Source organism: Petaurus breviceps, unplaced genomic scaffold, assembly GCF_028583685.1.
Source record: "Petaurus breviceps papuanus isolate PSGF00001 unplaced genomic scaffold, PetGlider_PUasm1.0 38, whole genome shotgun sequence".
NCBI classification, from domain to species: Eukaryota; Metazoa; Chordata; class Mammalia; order Diprotodontia; family Petauridae; genus Petaurus; species Petaurus breviceps.
In genome coordinates, this window is record NW_027186304.1 from 53,182,224 (window position 1) to 53,198,021 (window position 15,798).

Here is a 15,798-nt window from a genome sequence, read left to right on the forward strand (position 1 = left end):
CAGGCTGCCTATCAGCCAAGATAGTTACTAGAGAAGTTAAATAGTAATAAGTGGTTATACACATAAGTACCACAGAATCAAAGATTCAGAGCTACAAGGAACCTCATATGTTGTCTGGTTCAAGCCTCTCCTTTTACAGATGAGCACAGTTTGGCTAAGAGATTTTCATTGCCTTTCCCCAAAGCCACACAAGAAGTAAGGGATAGAGGAAGGTTTCTAACCCAGGTCCTCTTACTTGAGAGCCAATTCTCCCAACACTGTACCAGCCTATGAAGACCATAAGAGTTCCAGGAGGTCAGAGCAGACAGAGGTGTTATAGTAAATTGTAGAAGTTAAAGAAAGCTTCATAGCCAAGGCGGGACCTTGAAGACTAAACCATTTCTCCACCCCACCCCCATAATTAATTTAATAATAATAATTTTAAAAAGCACTGGTCTCTATTGACAAATTACAGTCTTTTGCAGTGTTTCTCCAGTTCGTGTTCAAATAGGAATCCAAAATACTAATAGCAACAGCAAACGTATCCAGAAGCCACATCAAAACACATCACCTTATTATTACCGTTAATTATTATTATTCTTCAGTAAGATGACCAAGTTTAATAATCAGGACAATACTATTTTGCTATTATGTAAGCAGCACAACAAGATTATTATAGCAAGCATCTACCATAAAACAAGTCTTTGAATTACCCTGTAGCGTTCCATGCCTTGGGGCTCACTTCCTAAATCCAAAGTATTGCACTCCACAGGCTAAGGGTTAGGTATCTCTGCATCTCCCCCCTCCCAACCCTTCTCGCGAGGCACCTCCTCAGCCTCAACTCCCTTGCGGGTACCGTCCACCCTCCACCAGGCGAGGTTAACATCTCAAATTCCAGAACAGAACTTCACTCCCCAGGGGCCAGGTACATGACCTCAGACCCTGAACTACCTCCTGGCTGCAGCCTGGATCGCACAGACCCTAGCTTGGAGCTCCTGCGCCACGCCCACTCATCCCTCCTCCCCCCTGCCCGCCCTACGCTCTCGTCCCGCCACCCTTTATCATGCACGCACTGGAGAGCCTAGCTCGGCAGGAGCGGTGACCACCTCCCGCACCCTGGATCTGCCTGCAAGGGGCAGCGCTGGGCTCAGCCCTCTGCAGGGGAGGGCCGGGAGGACCCGCCCGGTGGCCGTGGCCGTGGTGGTGGCGGTGGTGGTGGCAGCGGCGGCGAGTCACGTGGGGCGGCGGGGGCGGAGCGTCTGGGCGGGCACAGGGTGGGTGGAGAAAACAAAGCCCCCAGCTGTCAGCGGAGGGAAAGCGAAGGCAGCAGCGGCGGAGCAGGTGAGTCAAGTGCATTGAAAGGTCCGCGGGTACCCCCGGCGCCCTCTCCCCTCCTCCGCGCGCGCTCGAGCCGCATTCTTCTTCCCGTGCCGCCGTGCGCCGCGCGCAAGGACGGGGCGGCGGGGCGCGTCTGCCGGGGAGCCGAGTGGGGCAAGAAGTTGCGAATCGCCGCCCCAGGAGCCCCGGGGCGCGCAGTCTGCCTGCCCCCGCCGGCAGGCTTCCTCCGACCCACCGCCGGTGTCCACGCACCTCCCGAGGTCTGGGCAGACACCCGGGTTTGCCACGCTGGCAGAAGCCGTCGGGAGTGACCGGGGCTGGGCTGGGCTGGGAGACCAGAGTTAAGGGTTGAGGGACTTGGGGACGCAGGATTGGGCAGGAGCAGTCTGGGACCCCAGCTCTCTAGTTGCAGTCATCTTACCTGGGCTCCGGGGGAGCCTGTCTTAGGGTGCGCAAAGCGCACGGGGCGCTGACCAGGAAGTCCTGCAAGGCTTAAGGACTCTCGACCCTGGAACCCACCGGGACTCTGCTTTCGGGGGTCTCTGTACCCCTCGTCCCCGCCTTGGAGTTGTCCCTAAAACTAGGCTGCGGGGAAGCCTGCTCTCGCCTTGGCCAAAGCTGGCACCGAGAACCGACGGAATCTCTGCTTCCCTCCGTGACTGTCTATTTTAAGGGGTATGGAGGGCTGCTCATTTTACAGGGCAACCCCGGCATTCACCGTGCTGCTCAGGCTCCGCGCGAGCGAGTAGAGGAAATTAATTGGCTAGCTCATTAAAGTGACTCAGCTTGCTAGGAGCAGCTAGGGGGCTGTGGCCAGAGCTGCTGGACTGTTTCGCCGCTCCCAGCAGGAGCCACCCCCACACACACACTACCTTTGAAGAGGTCTCCGTCTGGCTTGAACGAATGTGCCTATAAAACCAGTAAAGTGGGGGCCATAGGAGAAAAACGTGGACACGGAGCCCTTGAGGGACTTAGGCGGACCTGGAGTGTGCCTGTGACTTTAAGGCACTGCCCTGACTCTTAGGTTTTGTCCTCTCCACTACGACCCTCCCCCGCTTAGTTTCTGGGGGTCTTCCAAAAACATTCTGATTTTAACGCGAAGTTACAAGCAACGTAAGTTAGACCGGGAAAGGGTCTCCCTCTTCTAGAGCTCTCCAAGTGTACATGAAAAATTAGTCGGACCCCCATTGTGGGAGGGGTATCTAATATCACGGATCCCTGATCTCTTTGTCCTGACCTTCAAAGCCCTCTGAGTGGCCCTAAACATTTCTGGATGTATATAGATTATCCCTAATGATCTAGGAGTTTGTCACTAATTAAAATAAAGGCTTGTCTTCCTACCCTAACGCGCAGCCTATGGTTTGTTGACTTCGTCTTGATTAGCATAGTATCGGCCCTTAGGCCAACTCTGAGGCCATTGAGGTATATTGTTCCTGCATACCAAGGGTGTAGTTAGTTCTTATCTTAAGATTTTTTTGTTTCCTTACTTCAAAGAGGATTTAGGGCTGCTTATAGAATACAAAGTCTTTGAGCTATTAAAAACCACCACGCAGATCTACCTGGTGCTGTGGAAAGCTTGGCTGGTTTAAGAGTCAGGACCTGGGTTTGAATGTTGGCTCTGATGCATTATATGTGTGACATTGACTGAGTTTGTTTATTTATTTTGCTTTTGAGCATCAGTTTCCTTATTTATAAAATGGGAGTGGGGGTGGAGAATTCCTTCCATCTCCAAATGTATTCTCTCAAAGGATGAAGTAGCTACTACCAGGCACTTGAGCATATTGCCACAACTTGGCCGAAAGGGGGTGGAGGGGAGGGAGGGAGGGGGGAGAGACAGAGAGAGAGAATGAGAGTATGAGAATATATAATTCTTGTCTTGCTAATGTGACTTATAGCAGTGTCCCTCTTTTTGCCAGAGGGGTTTTCTGCCAAACTAATTTGAACACGAGGAATGAGAGATGTGTCAGCAATACCAAGTTTGGGAAAGATTAGGGAGTGTCCCCGGCCCACATCATGGGAGCTTAAGACATCACACCTTGAATTAGAATACTGAATGCTCTTAAAGAAGACTAAGCTAGCGAAAACTAGCTATGCCAAACAAAATGCCAGTTTAACTGCTTGAGTAAGTAAAGAGAAAAAAAAAAGATATACTGACAAATGAATGTTGCCCATAGAGTGCCTTGGAACAGGAAAACTGATAGCCTTTTTAAGGACAGTAGGACTTGACTGTTTCCTTTCTAACACCCTCCCTCTGCATTCTGTTTCCTGTTTAAAAGACTGAAAATTGCTATCAGAATGGCATCCAATTCTTGCGCCATTGTTGAGGAACATGTGGTAGAAACTTTACATTTGAGTAGTGACTAATGTAGAGTTGGTGAGATAGGAAATGCACCCAAGGCAGCAGCATACTGTACTCTACTGTACTGGATGTGGGGCTGCTATCCCTATTTAAGAAGTAATTACATAGCTTGAAATATTTACACATACATGCCAGACTCCTTTGGAAATGTCATTGGTTTTTGTTTCTTCCTTTTTCTAATGTCTAGTCCTCAGTATGTTTGCTTGTCAGAACCTCCCTGTCTCAGCACCTTCTTAGACTGTTTCGTTGGGAACTCTTACCTTGCCATTTAGGGGAAAAGCACAGCTCAAACAGAGCTTTCCTTTACTCCATGGGAGGCACTAAAAAAAAGTTATGAATCGTAATATGTTTCTGTTAAATCGTAAGAATTTAAGTTTGATTCAGAAGTATAGTAGGCTTATAATGCTTCTTTTTTTTTTTAAGTAAAGGAAAACTCTGCTGACTGCACTATTATTGGATGGATCAGTAAACGAGGTAGGCTATTCTTCCACCTGTGGATATCAGAACTCCTCTCCTGTGCTTTATACTGGGGAGATAAGTAAGATAGCATGCTACGGTACTAAACGCATTAGTTTTGGAAAGAGTAGACGTGAGGTTCAGTGGTTCTGCCACTTACTACCTATGTGACCCTGGGTATGTCACTAATTTCTCTGGACCCCATTTGGATTTCCCTCTTGTACAATGTGAGGGTTGGTCCATAATTTAAACTGGTCCTTAGATAACGTTGCCTACTACATAGTAGATGTTTAGTAAAGGTTTATCTATTAATTAATTGGTTGGTTTTTGAGATGATGTTTAAGGTTCTTTCTGTCACTTCAGCATAGTTACTATAACAGTATCTAGTCAAATAGAAATTATTATGCTTGGCTTTAGTCAATTTTAACTCATATGATTATTAATATTATTATATTGAAGTATAATAATATTATTAATCCACAATTATTAACCCAAAAACATGATCCTGAATTTAATATCTTTCCGTGCTCCAAAGTCCCATGATTTCATTACTTTTTCCACCATAAGAAAGCACAAACCTTCTTTCCCTTTTTAGATGATCTGCTACTGTGGCCAAAAAAAAAAAGAAGCCCACTCTGTGATCAGTTTTCTGGTTAAGAAACTGGTCGTCCTCAGGTGATAGTTGCATAATCTTCCACTGGAGTCCTCAAAATCTTGGAATGACCATGTCAGAATTTGTGAGATAGCTTTTGGGAATCCAGGGTCATCTCTGTGATACAATGAGAAATCAGAAGAAGAGAAATTGGGGTTATTTAAACTACCTTTTGGAAAAGGTTATAGAGGGGGAAAGGCAACTGGGGGTCCAGTGGATATAGCACTGGGCCTAGAGTCATGAAGATGTGAGTTCAAATCCAGTCTCAGACACCAGCTATGTGATTCTGGTTAAGTCACTTAACCCTGTTTGCCTCAGTTTCTTCATCTATAAAATGAGCTGGAGAAGGAAATAACAAATCACTGCAGTATTTTGCTAGGAAAACCCCAAATGGGGTCAGAGAGAGTGGCTGAAATAACACAACAAGCAGTATAAAAACATAAATAAATAAAAGCTTATTCCATTCCTGTAATCAATATATAATAAATGTGTAAACTTGACACCAAGGATTTCCACAAAGTTAAACTTTTATTTCCTTATGCTTTCCTGTTGCCTTTCAGTTTTTATGCCTCAAACCTCATCTTTTATATTGTTGCCATTTTCAACTTTTTCCTTACTTTTAATGTTTTCTTTGTACTCCACAGCTTCCAACTCAACTCATTTTAATCTCGTCCTTGGAATTGGGAATATAGCATTTCACAGGATCATAAAGCTAGATGAGACTTCATAAACACTCTAGTTCAACTTCCTGATCTTTCAAATATAGAAACTGAGGCGCAGGGAGGGTGACTGGTGGTTAGTCTATTGTCATGCCGTTAAATGTCAGAGTTTGAATTTGAACCAAGTTCTTTGACTCCAGAGTGATAGTTCAGTTGTTCTTTCTGCTGTATAAAGGTAATTTTATTGAGTGTGGGGCAGTATCAGACGGTGATTGCTCTGAGTCTGTCCTAGTAAAGCCTTTGGTAAGTCACTTAAACTCTTGAATCCTCAATTTCCCCATATAAAAAAGAGAATGCTGGAAACATGGTCCCATCTACCTCTAAATCCATACTATCGAAGGAGGAGGAAATTACCTTCATCCAGGTACCTGATGATAGAGTAGATTTCCACAGCAGGGGAAAGAATTTAGCTCTAGGTTTTTTGTTTGTTTTTTGCTTTTTGGTGGGGGGAAGGCAGGGCAACTGGGGTTAAGTAACTTGCAAGGTCACACAGCTAATAACTGTTAAGTGTCTGAGGTCAAATTTGAACTCATGTCCTCCAGACTCCAGGGCCGTGTGCTATTCACTTCAACACCTAACTGCCCCAGCTCTAGGTTTTCTGATAGCTAAGGTGAAAAGCAATGTGGTTCTTGTCTTGTTGTTACTTCTGGTAATATGGGGTGGGGGTGGGGCGCAGAGAGGAAACTATTCCTCACTTCACCCAGATATCCCAGAAGGATACTAATATCTTCCCTCTCTTTCCTCATCTATTCCCACTGTTCTCAAGGTAAGCTCCTCCCTCACTCTTTTTTTGAGACATCCAAACCTGCTATATTTTTGGTAGAAGAAACTTCTAGATGAGGAGATTCTCACTATCAATGCAGATTGATACCTACTCTGCAGTTTATAGTTTTAGAGTGTTGACTGGGGCACTGAGAAATTAAATGACTTGCCCAGAGTCACTAAGCCAGTACATGTCAGAAGCAGGACTTGAATCCAGGTCCCCCAACTTTTTACAACCATAATGGACTGCCCCTTTCCCCAACTTGTCCCCCTACCTTAACCCTACTGCAATGCTGAACTTTATAGTATGAAATGAAATTTACTGCAAAATGTTAAAATTAAGGTATAGTGTAGGGGTGGGGGGCTCACACACAGGTACTCATTCTCATTCTGTTATTTCTTATGAAAGAAGATTAAGCAGATTGTTGATTACTATACCTTAAGATAATTTTTTAACCTATTTTCACTTATTTTGAATTTATTATTATTGTTGTTCAGTCATATTGGACTCTTTGTGACCCCATTTGGGATTTTCTTGGCAAAGATACTAGAGTGGTTTGTCATTTCCTTCTCCAGCTCATTTTATAGATAAAGAAACTGAGTCAAACAAGGCTAAGTGACTTTCCCAGGGTCACACATCTACTAAGTGTCTGAGGCCAGATTGGAACTCTGGTCTTCCTGACTCATGGTCCAGGGCTCTTACGCTCTGTACCACCTAGCTTCCCTCTTTTGAATTTTGCAGTTTGTAAAATTATACATATATATATATATATATATACATATATATATATATATATATGTCCCGATAGCATATATCAATTTTGTTCCTTCCCAAGCCACCCACAAATTATTTTCTGATTATTTTAGAGTATATACTTTATATATGTATGTTTATATAGATATATATTTAGAGTGTATATTAGGTTAGAGTATATACAATCAGGCAGTGACAGAAAATTCCATAGGATAGTGACTTTAGAACTGAAAGGAACCTTAGAGGTTAGGTAGCCCAAACTCCTCATTTTCTTGATGAGGACACTGAAATTCAAAGAGATTAAATGATCACACAAGAAGTTAGTGGTACAGTCTTAATTTGGACACAGCCCCTTGACTCCAAATACAGAAGCTTTACCATGATGTGTCTCATGAATATGTATCCTATATGTAAAGAAATTTTTATTCATTGGTTGGGCAAGATCTGAATTGTGTTTTTGTGCTCTCTGTGGAGAAAAAAAAATTGCTTAGCAAATGGAAAACAAACCAGTTTGAAGGGAGAATGTTTGCTCTAAGGGTGAGAGGGAGGGTGGTGTAGTAAAAAAAGCACCCTGAATCAGACCTTGGCTCTGCTAGTCTGCTACTCCCTAGCTACGGACAAATCACTTTGTCTCTCTGAGCCTCCGTTTCCCCATTTGAAAACAAGGGGAGGGGATTAGACTAGCTGGTTCCTAAAATCACTTCCAGGTCTAGTGTCTTTGTTAGAGGTACAAGTCTTTTATAACCTGCATTTATGGGTACTTTTATAAGCTGTCATTATGCTAATTGAAAGCCATTATCTATTCATTAAATCAGGAACTCTCAGGACTTCAAACTTAGGCTACAATCTGTTACAAAGAAAAGGTACAACATATAATGATAATAAAGTTACTTTAAAAAAAAACAAAACCTTTGCAATTCATCCTTTTTACTGATTCATATTGTCCCTCCCTCACCAATGAGTAATCCAAATTGGTGCCTCTGATTAATCCAGATTAGTGATCCTCTGAATTTAGTCATTGAAGTTTAACTTAACCTGAAGCTTAACTAAGATGGAAGGATGTCTGGTTCTGATATTTTACGTCTGCTAATTCAACAAAATGTGAACAGTAAACATACAACACATGGGACGAACAAAAGAATTTTACTTAGTCGAAATTATCAGCGCATTTGCTTCCGAGAAAGTCATTTACAAAGCCTCATACTAAAAACAGCTTTTTACTGTTGATGTATTTTTGTATCTTAAGGACTAAACAACAAGATTCTCTCTAGACTCTCCCTCTGCTCCATTACTTCCAATGCAACACACTCCATTTATTAAAATGACTCAACACTGATTTAAAACATTAGTCCTCAGTTTTTCTATGTAGTGGTGACACAATTAATGTTTCCGAATTAAATATTCTTATTACATCTAATCCCACAGATAGAGTGTTTGCTTTCCTATCCCATCATTTGTATATTAATTTGCAGAAGCAGCAACTTGGTTTCCTAAATTAAGTGGTATGGTCAGAAGGTAAATTTCTAAACCTAAATATATACCAATAGTTGCAACACCAACTTATATAAGGCTAAGGCATCAACTCTATAGATCTAGATTTTGAGAATATATATCCTTGAAATAATTTTAATGACATAAACTATGTTATAGTTGAGAGCTCTCTCTGAACTTGTAATAATGGTGATTCCTCTTCTTCAAAATATTTGCAAAATTACAGAATTAGGATGATTTGTAAAAAGTTGTAAAATTTGTAAAAATGGTAAAAAGTCCTATGTTTGTTTAACCTAGATAGTAAATTCTTTGAGAAATTGTTTCATTCTTTGTACTTTATTTGTATTCCCAGTGCCCAGCATAGCACCCAGTACATAGGAGATATTTAATAAGGATTTGTTAGTATTGTTCATCAATAAACACTTATTAATAAGTACCTTCTAGGTGCCAAACACTATGCTAAGGATACAGAAAGAGACAAAAGACAGTCCCTGCCCACAAGAAGCTCACAATATAATGCTACATTACAAGCAGTCACATTTAAGTTCAGCCTAAGGAAAAACTTCCTAACCATTAGAGTTAGGTAAAAGTGTTAAAGGCTGATTAACACTTTTTCATAGCTTGAATGATAAGAGATACTACAGGTCTTCAGGCTGGATGACCATTTGTCAAATTGTAGATGGGATTTTCCATTCAAGGACAGGTTGAAAGAGAAATCTCTAGGTGTTCTTTCAAGTCTGAGCTTCTATGGTTTTTCTCTAGAAATATGTGTGTAAATATTTGACACCTTTACTCCAGAGAAACTGATTTGCTAACTGCAATAAATGGTTGAAATGTACCATTAAGTGTTCTCCAAAACGAGAACCCACCATACTCAATCGATAAGCATTATTAAACACTTCCCATATATCAGGCACTGTGCTAGGTGTTGGGGATATAGAGACAAAAATTGGACAGCCCCTGCCCTCAGGAAACTTACATTCTACTACTGTTCACAGATATCTAAGTAGGAGTAGGGATAGGGACTGGACCTGTGATTTCATTGATAGAGGGAATTCCTGGACGAGGAAGTTCTCTCTGTTAATTCACATTAGCACCCTTTTCAAACTTAGGGTCTTAAAGAGTTGTCTAGAGCACTGAGGAGTTGTGACTTGCCCAGAGCCACCATAAAGGCTGTATGTCTAAGAGCCAGACTTGAGAATAGTTCTTCCTGATTTTTTCCTACTCACTTCAGCTTTCTACTCACTATAGCACACTGTCATTCATTCATATGTGTGAGTAAGTCTATGCACACTCACTCACTCATAGATGCATATGTTCACATATTGACACATACATATGTGTGTATACATGTATGTATGCACATGTATACACACATATTAGTTTGATCACATCCGACTCTCCATGAACCCATTTGGGGGTTTTCTTGACAAATATAATAGAGTGGTTGGCCATTTCTTTTTCCAGCTCATTTTATAAATGAGGAACTGAGGCAAATTGGGTTAAGTGACTTGCCCAGGGTCACACAGCTAGACAGTGTCTGAGGTCAAATTTAAATTCTGAAAGATAAGTCTTCCTCCTTAACCCCTCTCCTTTCCTCTTCCCCTCTTTCTCTTTTTCTAAAATCTTGTGTAAGGTGAGTATGCTTTTCTGGAGAAGATAAATCCCAACTACAGTATTAAAGCAAATATAGCCTGTCATTGCTTGAAAGATTGGAGTTGAGTATATTTTCACTATTTAGAGCTATGTGGGATTCATGATGTAGCCTTCCATCCTTCCATGAATTAGTATTATAATTGTCAATGGTTATTCCAGAAGTTTTATTTTGATTGTACCATTTAAGTTTGTACAAAAATTTGGAAATTAATTTGCCACTGTTACAACTCAATATTTTATTTTTTCCAAAAAGAACATATTTTAACTTAAAGATATAAAACCACAAACTGATTTTTACTTAAATTAAGCTTTGGATGATGACATTCAGTAACTTGATTGAAAATAAATACAATCACTAAACGTTGTCAAGAGTTATTTCACATTCTGTTATAGACAGATTTGATCCTGATTGGAATTTAGCTGAAAAATAATCATATGGCATGTCTGATTTTGTTTTACTTTTATAACTTTTGAGTATTCAAGGGAAACATGGAGATTGTATTGGATTTAAGGTAGGCATGAATTCATTTGCTACCTACACAACTCTGTATAAATATTATTAAATAAAAATTAAAGAAGGCAAGTTTGAAATTGGGAAACTCCTGGAATAATTTCACTAATAACTTGTTTAAGATAACTTGAAGAGGTAGGTATCTTTACAAAACTTCCTTCCGTTAAAAGAACTTCCACTTTTTACATCCTAGACTGTTGGTTTTAAACTGTTTGATAGTTCATAACCATCTCTAAAGGTTTTTTTTTTTTAAACAGGGGTTCTTAGCTTTTTTGTTATCATAGACCTTGTCTCAGAATGTTTTTGTTTTAAAAACTACCATTCTAGGATATAAAACATTAAATAAAATACATAGGAATATAAAGGAAACTAATTATATTGAAATGTACTTATCGAATTTTTTTTTAAGTTCTAGCATTCTTGGTTTAAAAAAAAATAAAGCCTCAGTGGTCCAAAAAAAATGGCCTACACCAAGAAAAATTTTTATCTATAAATAAATAATTGATTCAATCCAAAATAAGATTTGCAAAATCTACAGATTGGTTTAATTTTATTCTCAACATTGGTAACAAATGGAATATAGATTATTTTCTTCTAAAGTAATTTAAGTCAATTAGTACAGCTCAGGAAGAAATTGGAAAAAACAACTACTAAACAGAATACCTATCATTGCTAGAATGGGCGTTCAGGTGCAAATTGAAGTAAAATTAACACCCCTCTCCCTCACAGAACAAAGTGCATTCTAACTGGTTTTCACCAGTTATTGTATTAGTTATAGAGTGAAAACCAGTTAGAATAGAGAGTTGCCTGGGCATTGAAAAGTTAAATAATTTGCCCAGGGTCACAGAGCTACTATGTGTCAAAAGAAGGACTTGCATCCAGATCTTTGTGTCTTGAAACTTGGGAGCCTAGCCCAGCCCATAGTTGGTGCAATGCCTCCTCTCTGATTCTAGGTATACTAAGAAAATGCAATTGTTTTTGTCTAATGAAAAATAATAAATCAGAGTAACGATGAAAAGCAATGGCAGTTTCTCCCAGCTTATTAATAATGCGTGTGTAAATATGCAAAATCTCCCTTAGGAGTTGTCAGAACCCGGGGACTGGGTATTCTGCTTTTAAACTATCAAGACTGCTGTTATGATAATTCTGACATTTATATAACATTTTTAAAGTTTGCAGAGTGCTATTATCTGCTCTGAGCCTTTTAACAGCCCTGTGAAAGAGGTACTGTAGGTACAAGCATGCCTGTTTTTATAGATGTGGAAACTGAGGTGCAGAAAGGCTATGTGGCTTGTTAGTAATTCACAGGGACCAGGCTTGAAACCAGATTTTCTTGGCTTGCAGTCCAGTGCCTGTGTGTCTAGCTCACCACTTTTCCTAGGCATCATGGAGGAATGGGAAACTATTGCTTTTGAATTGGAGGCCTTGGGTTCAAATGCAAATTCTGCCACTTACTTAAGCAGGACATTTAATTTCTCCAGGCCTCAGTTAACTGATCTGTTAAATGAGAGATGATCATCACTAAGGTCCACTCTTTGCAGCTCTGAAAATGGGAGTTGGGAAAATTGCCCGTTAATTTATTTTGTAGGAAATTTAGAGCATGTATTTTATCCTTTCACAGGTTCTTATAATAGCATAGCTTTACAGAATAATCTGCAATAAGACCTGCATTTTTTTTGTTGTTCCTTTCAATTCAGTAAACATTTGTTCATTTCAATTAAGTAAACACCTACTTATGTACTAAGTACTGGTGAAGACTGAGCTTAACTACTTTGACATTTAATTTCTTAAAAAGGTAAAGCTGATGCTTATTTTAATTTGGTACCATGTCTAAATGTTCCTCAGTTCCGGTATCTGTGGATAGATACTTTTCAGAGTGGGCACATCAAAGGATTTTTGCCATCAGTCATCACTCTCCTCACTCACAACCCCTGGTCACATTCAAAGTCAGTTCTGCCGTTACAATAAGGATGTGTGTTAGAAAAATCAGACATTATTTTTAAACCCTCCTTTAAGAGATCAGATTGACACTTAGTCACAAAGCCTTTAGCTCAGATGCCCTTCCAGGCTCCCAAATTTATTCTTACCAGTCACCTCTGTGTTGGCTTAGTTCACATTTGCTAATGCTGATTCTTTCCACCTCTCCAGAGAGCAATACAAATACCATTGAGAAAGGCTGTGTTTCCCTCTCTCTGTCTCTCTCTCTCTCTGTGTCTCTTTCTCTCTATCTCTTTATCTCTCTCTCTCACACACACACAAAATTTCTATGAAACATTTAAAACGGTAATTGGTGAAATGAATGACAGTTTAATTTATTTGGGACTTACAATTTGGTTTTATTTGGACTAATCTGATGCTTTTTAGGGGCTACATATTTAGAGTCATAATGTTGGAAGTGAAAAGGACTTGAGCAAATTCATTTAGTCCAACCCACTAATTTTAGTGATGAGGAAATTGAGAGCCAGAGGAGGTAACTGATTTGCCCAAAGATAGGAACAGAGAATCCAAACTTATTGACCTCCAAAGCAAGCCTTTCTACCTTGCCATCGTCCTCTCAAGTCCTTTAGCCAGGTGTTTGATGCTTCTCAAAAAAAAAAAAGAGAGAGACTCATTTTACCTTTCAAACTTCATTTTAATTGATTTTATAAAAATAGATGAAGAGAATAGTTGAGCTCGATGTTGATGGGGCCTAAATATGGAAGGAACATGAGAGATTATCTATTTCAGTCTTTTCATCTTAAATCAGGATAATGAGGCATTGAGGCCCCAACAGGTTAAATGACTTGTCCAGGGGCCCGCTAGGTGGTGCAGTGAATAGAGCACCAGCCCTGGAGTCAGGAGGACCTGAGTCAAATCCAGCCTCAGACACAACACAAAAACTAGCTGTGTGACCTTGGGTGAGTCACTTAACCCCAATTGCCCTACCCTCCCCCCTCCAAAAAGCAAAAAAAAAAAAAAAGACTTGTCTAAAGTCAAATAGGTTCGTAGAATAATCAGGAGTAAAGCCAAAGGCCTCTAATTCATTTGAAAGGGGAAAAAGTAGAGTCATTTCTATATTTTTGGTCTGGACCTGTAGTTTCACCATTATAGAGAACCTTTTCCACTGATGCAGAATTGCAAGTGTTCTACAACGTATAGTCTTAAAAAGTTGACTGTGCCAACTAGAGGTTAAATAAGTTGACTTAACTCCTAGAACCAGTGTGTCCCAGAGGCACACCTGAGCTGGAGTCTTCCTGATTCCCAGGCTAATCCAACTACCCTGCTGCCTCTTATCAGGCTGCTCTGCTAATTTAAATACCTATTTGGAGTTTTGCAATTTTTGTGTAAACTAAGGTTGTCTTAGTGCGTAAGGAACTGAGCATGGTTGTATTATCTATCGACTGCATGTAGCACTCAGTGCAGTGCCCAACTGTGAAGTCTCCTTTCCTTGGAGAAATAAAGTGAATTGTTCCCGGCTTCCAAACAATGTATTCCTTGCAGCCATACATTCACTCCTATAAATTGTAGTTACAGAAGTTCCTTCCTCCAGAGTTTTGTACTGTCTGGCTTCTCAGTAAATATTTATCAAGATCAGCTACTTAAGTATACCGTGAATACTTTTAATTTCTCAGAACCATTTTGAATTTTGTGAAAAATTATGGGACTATAAATGATCATCACTTTTAAATTATTATATTGTAGAAAGGGACTGTGAAAATTTCTTCTATCAACAGATAATATTTTTGCTTTCAGAAGACATGAATATCTCAAATTTAAATTGCATTTAGGATCCATTGAAACTGAAAAGTATAACAAATTCATTTGTGTAAATAGCAGTATTTTCACTTTGTCATACATACACCCATCTCTGATGCACTGTCTGTGTGACCCTCTGCAAATTGCTTAACCTCTCAGTGCCCCGGGCAACTCTAGTCTAAGGCTATCAATTACAGAGCAGGTGCCAACTTATATTGGCAGAGGGAGTTTCTGCACTGGAAGTTCCCTATACCAATGAAATTGCAGATCTGCTCCAAAAGAAGGGGAAAAAATACCAGCCCAAGGACTTAAAGCAGCACCTTTAGGATATTTGAGTATATGCCATGGAATTGTAGAATTTTAGAGCTGGAAAAGACCTTAATGATCTATCTAATCCAACCCTCTCAGTTTACAGATAAGGAAACTGAGATCAAGAAAAGTTGCCCCAAATCACAAACAAGCTAATGCCAGAGTTAGAAGGAGAAATCAGGTTTCTTCTTGTCCTTCAGGCTAAGATTCTAGAAGAGATTTGATGATTATTCTTTTTTCTCACTGTAGGGACCACTGAGCAAATTAGTAAGTGAAAGCTGCAGCCTCACAGAACAGATCAAACACTATACTTGGAGTTAGAAAGCTGTTGCTGACCCCATTTGGGGTTTTCTTGGCAAAGATACTGGAATGATTGGCCATTTCCTTCTCCAGTTCATTTTACAGATGAGGAAACGAAGGCAAACAAAGTTAAGTGACTTGCCGGGGATCACACCAGGTATTAAGTGTCTGATACCAGATTTGAAGTCAGGAAGAGGAATCTTCCTTACTTCAGTCTGGGTACTCTATCCACTGTGCTATCTAGTTGCCTGGAGTCAAGAAAGACCTGAGTTCAAATCACACTTCATATTCTTACTGGCTCCATTACCGTGGGCAAAACCTTCATCTCCTTGTGCTTCTGTTTCCTTCCCTGTAATATGAAAGGTTTAGACTTGGTGGTCTTTAAGATCTCTTCCAGCTCTATAATCCCAAGTTGATCTTGGATGAATATCATGGAACAGCACAAGAAATATAACTGTGACATTTGTTAACTTTTAGAGCCTCATAGAACTGTCCTCTTCCCTCCCCTTATTCCCTCCTCCTCCAGCTTTGATGAAAGAAGATAGAGTCATATAATAGCATAGACTCCTAAAATTTTGGAACCTTAGGACCTTAGTGAACAACCTCCCTGCCTTGTGTTTGATGAAATTATGGCTTCCTTCCTGAACTCAGAAATAGGAGATTCTAATCATTCAAGAAATAAGAAAGTACCCATGCCAGAGACATCCCAACCCCTTTGGCTCAAGAAAGAACCCTCCAAAGTCTCCTAGATTATGACTACATGGGACGGCTGGGTGG

General features: G+C 40.2%; 1 protein-coding gene across 2 annotated transcripts in view; it reads left to right on the forward strand.

Annotated features, from left to right (window-relative positions):
• Positions 1-1,229: 1,229 nt before the first annotated feature.
• The window catches only part of MAPRE2 (microtubule associated protein RP/EB family member 2), a 201,849-nt gene continuing 187,280 nt past the window's right edge, over positions 1,230-15,798 (forward strand). The window contains exons 1-2 of one of the 2 annotated variants that reach the window (XM_069099899.1): positions 1,230-1,320; positions 4,100-4,150. The gene's annotated coding sequence lies outside the window, so the exon portion shown is untranslated. The remainder of the gene's footprint in view (positions 1,321-4,099; positions 4,151-15,798) is intronic. The other variant, XM_069099898.1, reaches the window with a different exon arrangement.